This window comes from Mastomys coucha, unplaced genomic scaffold (genome assembly GCF_008632895.1).
Source record: "Mastomys coucha isolate ucsf_1 unplaced genomic scaffold, UCSF_Mcou_1 pScaffold14, whole genome shotgun sequence".
NCBI classification, from domain to species: Eukaryota; Metazoa; Chordata; class Mammalia; order Rodentia; family Muridae; genus Mastomys; species Mastomys coucha.
Window position 1 is genome coordinate 87,027,521 of NW_022196896.1, and position 11,304 is coordinate 87,038,824.

The window sequence follows — 11,304 nt, forward strand, 5'->3', positions numbered from 1 at the left end:
CAGAACCATTCCTGGTTGCAGAACACAGGGTTGTATTCCCACTTCATCTTTCCAGACTGTCCTAGGAGATTACTAGGAATCCTTGGAAAGGAAAGAAGGAACATTTGCTTGGAATAAAAACAGGGTTGAATGAGTTCCAGAAAAGCAGGCTTCTCAAACTCATGGACAACAATCTGCTGAAGAAAACAACGTTAAGAAACCAACTTGAAGCAATATGCAGAGAAATAAGATGAGAGGAGCTGCCTCAGGAGAGAAGTCAGCTGGTTCACAGCCCAAGAATCTTGATCCAGCTCTGCCAGAAAGATGGGGAGGTCACTCTGCTGAGAACCCCCCCTTTCTGGTTTTTGTGGAAGGCAAGGAAGAACAAGCAGAAGACTCCTGGCAACGGAGATGGTGGCAGTACTAGTGAAGCCCCCCCAGTCTCCCACTGTGGAGAAGGAGGAGGCAATTTCAAGAGTAGGATGGAGGTGAAGGTGAAGATCCCTGAAGAATTAAAACCACGGTCGGTGGAAGACTGGGCCTTGGTTACTAGGCAGAAGCAGTTGTTCCAGCTCCCTGCTAAAAAAGAGTGTAAATGCCATTCTTGAGGAGTATGTCAATAGCAAGAAATCACAGGGAAATGTTGATAGTAAAGAGTATGCAGTTAATGAAGTTGTGAGGAGGGTGAAAGAGTATTTCAATGTGATGCTGGGCACTCAGATTCTCTACAAGTTTGAAAGGCCTCAGAATGCTAAGAGTCTGCTGGCTCTCATTGGTGCTGATGTTGCAGATCTATGGGGCACCACACCTACTGAGATTACCTGTGAGAATTGGGGCAATGTTGACCTATACACCCCTTGATGAGAAAAGCCTGGCATTATTGCTTGACTATCTGCGTGATTTCCTTTAGTATCTGGCAAAGAATTCTGCCTCTCTGTTTACTGCCAGTGATTACAAAGTGGCTTCTGCTGACTGTCATTGCAAAGCCCTGTGAAGGTCTACTGACCACTCGCTATTGTCTGATATCTGTAAACACTTCCGTTTAGTCCTTTCATGGTATTATTGATGTTCTTTAAAACTGTCAATGTAAAACAGGGCTTATGTTTCAGTTTGTTCTCCTGTTCTGTTATAGACAGAAAATAAAAGGAGTGCCCAGCTCCTTTCCTCATTTCAAAGTTGCTACAACTTTGTGTATGCAGTAATTAGACAAAGAAGAAATTCAGTAGACTATTTTATTGCCTAGTTGACAACATTGCTTGAATGCTGGTGGTTCTTTGACACTACCCAGTTTTCTAATATGTGTTAGTGCTACCTGATAAGATGGGGGGGGGGGAGACTTGAGAGGCAGAGAAGAGGGGGAAGGGGAAAAGAGAGGAAGAATCAGGTATGAGAGTAGATGGAGGAGATGTACAGAGGTATGTAGCAATGGGGGATGGGAAATTGGGGGTAGCAACCAGAAAGTCCCAGACGCCAGGAAAGCAAGAGCTTCCCAGGACCCCACAGGGATGACATTTGCTGAAATACCCCACAAAGGGAAGGAGAACCTGTTGAAACCATATCCAGAAGTTAGGCATGACCACCTCACCCCCACCCCACCCCCATTGAGGGATGGAGCCACCCACCCACTTCCAAAATTTTAACCCAGAATTGCTCCTGTCTAAAGGAAATACAGGGACAAAGAGTGGAACAGAGACTGAAGGAAAGGCCACCCAGAGACTGCCCCACCTGGGGATTCATCCCATATAAAGTCAGCAAACCTAGACACTATTGTGGATGCTAAAAAGTACTTGGAGAACAGCTGAGACCTAGCACAGTGAGAGGACAGGAAAGTCCACTGGTGAAGGTACAGACTCTGTTGCAGTTGATGGCCCAGGTCATGCAAAGAAGTTGAGGCCTGACACTGTTAAGTGAGTCTATGAGAGGCTATCGGTGAAGTCTAGTTGCAGTGAAAAACTCCAGCAAACTGGAGGTACTGGTACTATGGAATGACCACTAAGAACAGCAGCAGCAGTAGAGTGGAATTCAGCCAGAGCTAGAGTGCTACAGAGGGCAGAGCTGGAGAAGTGACTCAAACCCTTTGAAGGAGCCCAGAAGATCATATGTGGATCTAAGACACTGGAACAAGAAACTGTGAAGTTGAGGTTGCCTTGGATTCCCAAAGATGGTAGAGATGCCAGAGCTGTGGGATACCTGCTGAGGAAAGCTGCTAATAGGGAGTTGAAAAAGCCCAAGTGAAAAAGCTGTGTTGCAGTCAACAAAGATGAAAGGAGTTGGACATCGGACCTGTAGATGCAGTTTGGAGTTTGCTCAGCTGGTTTTTAGTCTTGTTTTGATCCAGTATTTCCTCACTATAACATTTTGGGATGATAATGTATATCCAATGATATTGGAAGTATGTTATCTGCCTTTTGATTTAGACTTTATAGGGGGTTAAAGTTAAGAGATTGCATGAATCTCAGAAGAGACTTTGAACTTTGGACTTTTAAATGTTGTTGAGACTGATAGAATATGGGGGCTTTTGAAGTTGCATTATGTTATAGCTACAAGCCTATAGAGTCCAGGAAGTGGAATGTGGTGGTTTGAAGAGGAATGTGGTGGTTTGAAGAGGTTTGGCCCCATAGATTCATGTGTTTGAATGCTTAGCCACAGGAAGTGGCACTAATATTAGGAGGTGTGACCTTGTTGGAGTGGGTGTGGCCTTGTTAGAGAAATGTGTCACCGTGGGGGTAGGCTTTAAGGTCTCCTTTGCTTGGCTCCTCCCAAGATGGAATGAGAGCCTTCTCCTGGCTATCATCAGATCAAGATGTAGAACTCTTGGTTCCTCCAGCACCAGGTCTGCCTGCATGCTGCCATGCTTCCCACCATGATAATAATGGACTGAACCTCTGAAACTGTAAGCCATCCCCAACTAAATGTTTGCCTTTATAAGAGTTGCCTTGGTCATAGTGTCTCTTCACAGCAATAAAACCCAAACTCAGACAATGACATTCCTGTCAAATTGTCACATATTGATCTTTCTGAGAAATCTGGTGATAAAAAGATAATTTAAATCTGTGAGACCACTGTTCTCCCAGTGTTCACCAACTTGCTATGATTCTCTCTATTCTTATTCATAAATGTCAACTTGAGGTAGTCTAGAGTCGTGGGAGTGAAGAAGCCTCAATTGAGGGACTTCCTAGCTTAAACTGGCCTTTGGGCATTTCTGGCAGATTTGGCCTGATAAGTAATTGATGCAGGAAGGGCCAGATCACTGTGGGTGCCACTATCTCCAGGCAAATAGTTTAGGGCTAACTAAGAAAGTTAGCTGTTAGCAATTAGACACCTCCATGGCTAGCCCAAGGGCCTCTGGCAACAGCAGCACACATCATTACTAGCTGCTGAGAAGCTACATCTCATATGTGCATGTGCAACATCCTCTGATGAAAGGCTCCATTCCTCCTCCCCACCCCTTTTCTCCTCTACCTCCACCAGAGAGACAGCCTTTGTATCCTCACCCTCCATCTCTGAGTAAAACCTCCCACATGAGACCTTTTGCATGGTGTGACTTTATGGATCCTGCCACATGGACCCAGTACTAGCTACATGTGAACCTGCAGATGGTGAGCCAGAGAGTAAGCCAGCAAGCAGCATATATGGGGCTTGCTCGGTGTTCTAGCTTAAATGTTTCTTCCCAAACTTTCCCCATGATGGATTATGACCTGGAAATATAGGCTAAATAACCCCCAAGTTGCTTAGGGTTAGAGTGTTTTATCATAGCCACAGAAAAGTAACTAAAATATTTTCCCCCCAAAATTTTAATTTTATGTAACAACTATTAAGAACTCAGAGAACTGATGATGTCCTATGACACAGTTTGGAATGTTAGTCCTAACTCTCTTGGCTCCACCATTGGCCTTCTACTCAAGGCTGCTAACATTTGTATCCAAACTGAAACTGTGAATCAAATAATAATAGCTTTAAATTGTGTGGAGCATTTTAGTTATGGAATGCCATTCCATGGGCTTCCTCTGTCTATCTCCATCACAGGGCTCAAAGGGAGATGTTTGCTCCAGTTTACAGATGTGGATGCTGAGGGGCACAGAATTCAACTGGTTGTTATGACAAAATGGAGGAGAGAGATTTGAATCCTACTCTTCTGCTTCCTGATGGAAAGCCTTTATTGAGCATGCTCTCAGAATCTCAGTCTCCTAAAAATTTGATGTTGTTTTTTAAAACATGATTTACTGATGGGATAAGCCTTTCAAATATGGGAAATAAATGAGAAAGACCCTAGGCATGGAATAATTGGTCACCAGTAAAGAAATATTCTCATTGAGGTGAAGCTAACATGGAGAGGGTATCATCTTCCATTTTACAGCTTATGAAAGAATACAATAGTTGGCTTATTTCAAAAATGTTTTGATGAGGTTTCCAAGTCTCCAAAAGGGAGATAACACAAAGTGAATAGGCTTTTTGAACATCTATCTGTCTGTCATCTATCTATCTATCTATCTATCTATCTATCTATCTATCTATCTATCTATCTACCTACCTATCTATCTACCTACCTACCTATCTACCTATCTATTATATCTAATCTGTGTCTGTATAAGTGTATATGCATGGGAATATGTGCCTTCATGCTTTTCTGGAGGTCAGAGAATAAGGGAGTTCTCACTTTCTACTATGTAGTTTCTAGGGGTTGATCTCAGGTCATCAAGCTTTGGCAGTAAGTATCTTAACCCACTGGTGCATCAGCTGGGCTTTGTTTGAAATAAAATACAGACTTGTAAATTACTGCAGTAAGAATGAAATGAACGAAAACAGTGAAGCCAGTGGGGAAGAAGTGGCTGATGAGCTTGAGAGTTTATACAGCCACATTCCATGATGAAAGACAAAAATCTGTTCCAATTATTTCTGGATTTAAGATTTCAATTCTTCTTCTTCTCCTCCTCCTTCTCCATCCCTCCTCCTCCTTCCTCTTTCCCCCCAACTGCTACCTGTCTGTCTTCCTGTCTTCCTTTTCCAAGTGGGTTCAGCCAATGAGAGGCATCTGCAGGATTTTAGAAGGTGTTGATGGAGAGAGTGAGTTCGGGTACTTATTCCTCTGTCTTCTTATACCTGAACCTCTGATCATGTTGGATTCTAGTAGCAGCTTCCTCTGCTTCATTCAGGCTCTCTGGATAGTTCCTTTCTTGACTTTTACTCATATTCAGATACTACACTATCAGTTCTTACTTTCTGTAAACACCGTACACAGCTTTGTTATTGATCCCTTTCCTCAATTATGTAGTGCCATCTGTGTCAGCTGATGGCCTGCCTGATTCAGGATTGTTTCGGTTTTTTTACTCTCTTGAGGTGCTTTTCCCATCCCTGTGTGTTTCCGTAGTTCTGCTCACACTGCACTAGTAGTCCTATTAAAATCCCTTCATGTTTTTCATACCAAGTTAGGATGTGGTGGGATATGCCCTGCTTAGCTACAGGATGATTAAAAGAGCTGAAGTTAGATGAATGCTCCACTGTATGAAAACAACACAAGATAGAAATAGAGACGAAGAAGTGGTTGACATCAAAGTTCCAAAAGACAGTTTAAAGAAAACTTATATCCATAAAAGATAGGCTCCTAGCTCAATTCCAGAAGGGACTGTTAAATGATGTATGATGATTGCCTAGTTCTGGAGAAGTGATTTTCACAAAGATGCCAGGAGACATTTCATTCAGAGAAAGCAGTAAATTTCTTCACATTGTTTAAAGAGATAGATACTTGTTGGACCATGACCTCTATGGAATGTGAGGATACTTTGACAGAAATATTGTGGTGTTCTAATAAAGAAATGAATGCCAGCTGAATTTTATGTAGGCTTTTTGAATGAAGATTTGCATTCTTATATGGGGGTGGGGAATGTTGCAAATTAATAGTGAGTGTCAGCTTGGAACCAAATCTCTTGGGCATTCTCAATGGCTTTGGTTTTAGTAATGTTTAAAAATGTCTCCAAGACACTGGGATACGTGGGAAGCATATTTAATAGCTACACATTTGATAAATTGTTAAAGAAAAGATAATGTTCAGAGTTATAAAATCATGATTTCAAATTACCTCAGTCACTTGGAATTTTTGACTTAAAAAGGAGCCATGAAATGCAGTAGATAAAGGCGTAATGGTTGGAAGGGAGGGAACCAAGTGACATGATTCATAGATAAAATGATTACATATGGAGAAAGTCCAGAAGAATCTACAAATTATATTACTATGTGGAGTTGTCAGGCTCTCTAGATAATTGGCATATGTGCAAAATTAGTCATATTTATATACTAATAACAAATAGAGAATTAAGTAAGAGGTTCTTTGTAATAACATAAAAGCCATTACATATCTAGGAATAAGTGTAATAAAATGCATGTATGCCTTTTGTTCTAAACAGTATCAAACATTATTGGGAGAATTAAACCATACCTAAGCAAGTAGAAGAAGGGACCAGGATGATGGATCAGAAGACTGGGAATTATAAAGATGTTAGTGATACAGAAATTTATGTAGGAGTCCAACAGAATTCTGGTCAAGGCACCTGGAATTATTTTATGGAAAGAGCCCAACTAATTCTATAATACTTGTGGAAACACAAACCACCGAAAGTTATAAAGGAGGAAATTAACCAAAGGAACAGAATCCACGAGTGCTTTTTACCTGCTTAAAGGTAAAGAAACCACTCAATTCAATACAGAAAGACACTCAATCCAGTGTAGAAAGAAAAGACTTCTCGGGTGCTGGAGAGATGGCTCAGCAGTTAAGAGCACTGACTGCTCTTCTAGAGGTCCTGAGTTCAAATCCCAGCAGCCACTTGGTGGCTCACAACCATCTGTAATGGGATCAGATGTCCTCTTCTGTTGTGTCTGAAGACAGGTACAGTGTACTTACATAAAATTAATTAATTAATTAATTAAAATAAATATAAAGAAAAGACTTCTCAATAAATGATGTAGAGTCTACAGGGTATCCAATCAGAAAAACAAAAACAAACAACAAAATAAAAACAAGCCTTGGTTCTTGTCTCACACTCCCAAATTTAACCCTAGATGGGTCACCAATCTCAATTCAAAAAGTAAAACAAGAAGATTGTGGGAATAACAAACCACTTTGTGATTGAATCTAAGGGCTCTTCCACCAGACAGACTTCTTATCTGAAACAATATGCTGGTCAGATCTCATGACAGGCTAGGTGTGGTGCATGCCTTTAATCCCAGCACTTGGGAGGCAAAGACAGGAGGAGTTCTGTGAAGTAAAGGTTAGCTTGGTCTACATAATGAGTTCCAGGACAGCCAGGGCTTCACAGAGAGACCCTGTGTCAAAACAAAAACAAGTAAAGAAACCTCATGGCCTGGGAAATGATAGACCCTAATGGGGAGCTTTCTATCATTGTTTTGTTTAACGGACATGTTGAACTGTCTTGTATATATTTATGTTTATGTCCATGGGTTAGTGCTGCTCTCAACTGTGGCCAGAGAAGCTTCCCATGGCAGAAATTAAAGCAGAGACATATAACTGGCCAAAGCACTGAGAATAAGTGACTGCTGTGTGCTCAGGCGAAAGTGGGGCAACTATATCACACCACACTCCAAGGCTCAGGAAAGACCATGGAAGGATGGCCGGAGAGAGAATAAGAGCCAGAAGATAGGAGGGCTGCTGTGAAATGGTGACTTCTGGTCATGGCATGGCTGTTGCACTAATGAAGTCAGTGCCTAAGATTCTCCCAATAAGCCAATATTCCAGCAGGCAGCACTAATTAGACTCAGAGAGTTACAAAGGAAGCAGGGAAGGCATGGGAATGCAAGAGGGCTGTGTTGCCAAGTGCATGGGGAGAGTGGGAGAGAATGCTGGGGGGTGTATATGATCAATGTACATGCATACCAAACTGTCAAAAATTAAATCAAAGATTAAAACATAAAACAAAGACTTTAAAAGAAAACAGAGTAGGATAATCTCATGACTGGGAGTAGGCGAAGGTTTTGCCTGAAGTATCATAACATGAGAAAAATTAGTTGGACTATGTTAAAATTAACAAATTCTTTTATATCTTTAAGAGACTAAGGCAGTAGTCTGACTTAGGAAGGAGAATGACCCTCGGAGAAGCTATCACAACAAGTGAAGTGAACCCCAGAGTTATAACTGGGCAAAAAGAGCACATGCAGTGACTCCATTTATATAAAATCATAGGAATTAGATTGCTCTGCTAGTAAGACAGACACGTCATTTACTTTTCTCACCACTGGGACTAAAGCAGTGTAAAGAAGGAAGGTTTGGTTCGGCTCCCAGTTTGAGGAGAGTACAGTTTATCATGGTGGGGAAATCATGAGAGCTGGGATGGGAGGAAGCGTTCTGGAAGCGGAGGGAGAGACAGATTCAAGGGCTCAGCGTGACTTTTTTTTTTCCAGGTTCATATTAGATGATTTATTGGCAGTAGTGTTATTAAAAATGTCTTTAAAATTAAATGAAGAGCGTTTTGTTTTATTTTTTATTAGATATTTTCTTTATTTACATTTCAAATGATATCTTCTCTCCTGGTTACCCCTCTGAAAAAATATCAAAAACAAAAACAAAAAACAAACCCTGTTTTCTTCCTCCCAACCCCCTGCTCGCCAACCCAACCTCTCCCACTTCCTAGCCCTGGCATTCCCCTACACTGGGGCATAGAACCTTCACAGGGCCAAGGACCTCTCCTCCCACTGATGACTGACTAGGTCATCCTCTGCTACATATGCAGCTGGAGTCATGAGTCCCACCATGTGTGCTCTTTGGTTGATTGTTTAGTCCCTGGGAACTCTGAGGGTACTAGTTAGTTCATATTGTTGTTCGTCCTAAGGGGCTGAAAACCCTTTAGCTCCTTGGGTCCTTTCTCTAGCTCCTTCATTTGGGGACCCTATGCTCAGTCCAATGGACGGTTGTGAGCTATCTCCTGAGAGGCTCTGACAGTGCCCGACTAATACAGAAGTAGAGGCTCAGCATGCTTTTACCTTTACGTTCCATTCAGGACCCGGGGACATGGGGTGGTGTCCCTAGAAATACCCTCATAGACGCACATAGAGGTGTATTTTCACAGTGATTCTGAATCCTGTCGAATTGATAAATCAAGATTAAGTAACACACCAGAGTAATTTTTTATCCTCGGGCAAACTATGGCTAATTGGGGGGGCAGGGATAACGAAGTTTTTGGGGCTCTGGGTCATACTCTTCTTTTGGTTGGTTACCAATGTGTATTTAGTGTGTGAAAAATCTGTTGAGTTATGAATCGGACTTTGCCTTTTCCTGCAGGTATGTTAACTCATCAATGAAAACTTTGACAGAGAGAACAAATATGTAGTTTTGAACTGAAGTGCAAAATGAACGAGTTGGGAAGTCTATGTTACATGGTTGCCAAGCGTAAGGCATCTTAGAAAGCACTTCTATTAAAAAAAAAAATGGTAGTCGGGGAGAAGAAAAGACAAAAGAAGAAAGCATTGCGCTGTTTTAGTTTATTTTCCACTATAACAGAACATCTGAAATGGAATACTTTAAAAAAAAAAAAAGGTTTACTTAGCTCTCAGGTTTTGAGAGGCCTTCACTATTGACTGGTAGTAAAAGCCCCTACATCACACCATGGCAGAAGCACATGGAACACAGAGATCCTGTTGCAGGAAGCCAGGGTTTGACTTAGGCGTCAGGCTGCTCTGTTGTACCAACTCACAGGAACTACTTGGAATCCTACCAGAATTCTGTAATCTTTCCTGAAGTCAGTGTCCCTCCCATGACCCAATTACTTCAGCCCTACCCCCCAGGAGAGCCTTCTAAGAAGCTTCTAACATGCAGACCTTTGAGGGAATCCACACAAATCATATTCAAGTCACACTATTTAGTTTTGTTCTATCAGCATCAGGACACATTTAGAGATTTTGTGTTCAGTGCTAGACATCATGTTCTAAGAGTAGCCACTGATAAGATGGCATATGCCCAGTCAAGGCAACCACAGAGCACATGCACAAGGTCAGCATAAGTCCAGAGTCTTCCTTGTTTAGAATAGCCAACGAGAATTCAGCTTATGGTCTGGTTAAGTGTGCCAGGTAGAGTTCTAAGTGGCCCCTCATGGGCTAGAACGTCTTCCCTTATTTAGCTTCTGCCCCTGCCAGGTTCTTCTTGGAGTTCATCCACTGAATCTTCTGCACTAACAGACCAGTGAAAGGGAGCAAAGAGGACATCATGGGACACTGTTGTGGGACACATAGAGCAGCATACACCATTTACCCTCCCTTTGTTGTCCAGAAGATCTCATGTAACCCTAATCTAATGCTCCTATGTAAAGCCTACAGCTTTCCCGTATGCCCAAGTAGAGGGATGGGAAAGCAGATTAGGTGGTTCGGCCTCAAATAATGGATGGGTTGAAAGTTTTATGGGAAATATCAGAAAGAGCAAGACACAGTCAAAGTCATAGCTCACCTCAGACTCCGAAGAGGGGCACATGATTGCTTCCTTAAACATGTAACCGCCGCTGTGTGGAAGAAGGCTTCGACTTATTCTTGGTAGTTTTATGGCAGAGCTAAGAGAACAGCTAATACCATTTTGAGACAAATTTCAGTCTGCTTAGTGTAAGAAAGTTTGCTGTTGGTAGGGCTGTTCGTCTCATAGAAGGTAAATTGGTGAGCACTGATGAAGAAAGAAGCACTCACTATGTGGTAAATTCTCAAACCCTTTTAATGTAATGTGAGGTAGTTATTTTTTTCTAGTTTAGGTTATTATTTATTTGCATACTCAAGACAAATATTTAATCAAAGATTATATATTATGTATATTTTCAATACAGCTACAGAAATTAGAAATACAACATGTCATTTTGAATGTTTTTTCAGAATCCATTTGCATTTTTTTATTATTAGATATTTTCTTTATTTACATTTCAAATTTTATCCCCTTTCCTCATTTCCCCTCCCAACCCATCCTATCCCCTCTCCCCCTTCTCATTAACCCACCCACTCTCACTAACCTGTCCTGGCATTCCCCTACACTGGGGCATCAAGCCTTCATAGGACAAAGGGCCTCTCTTCTCATTGATGTCCCACAAGGCCTGTATGCGGCTGGAGCCTTGAGTCCCTCCATGTGTACTCTTTGGTTGATGGTTTAATCCCTGGGAGCTCTGGGGGCACTGGTTAATTCATATTGTTGTTCCTTCTATGGGGCTGCAAATCCCTTCAGCTCCCTGAGTCCTTTCTCTAGCTCCTTCATTGGGGACCCTGTGCTTAGTCCAATGGATGGCCGTGAGTATCCACTTCTGTATTTATCAGGCACTAGTAGAGCCTCTCAGGAGACAGCTATATCAGGCT

The 11,304-nt window shown here is 41.9% G+C and overlaps 1 pseudogene; it reads left to right on the forward strand.

Annotated features, from left to right (window-relative positions):
* The first annotated feature begins 229 nt into the window (after positions 1 to 229).
* Positions 230 to 999, forward strand: LOC116089185 (annotated as a pseudogene).
* Positions 1,000 to 11,304: the final 10,305 nt, after the last annotated feature.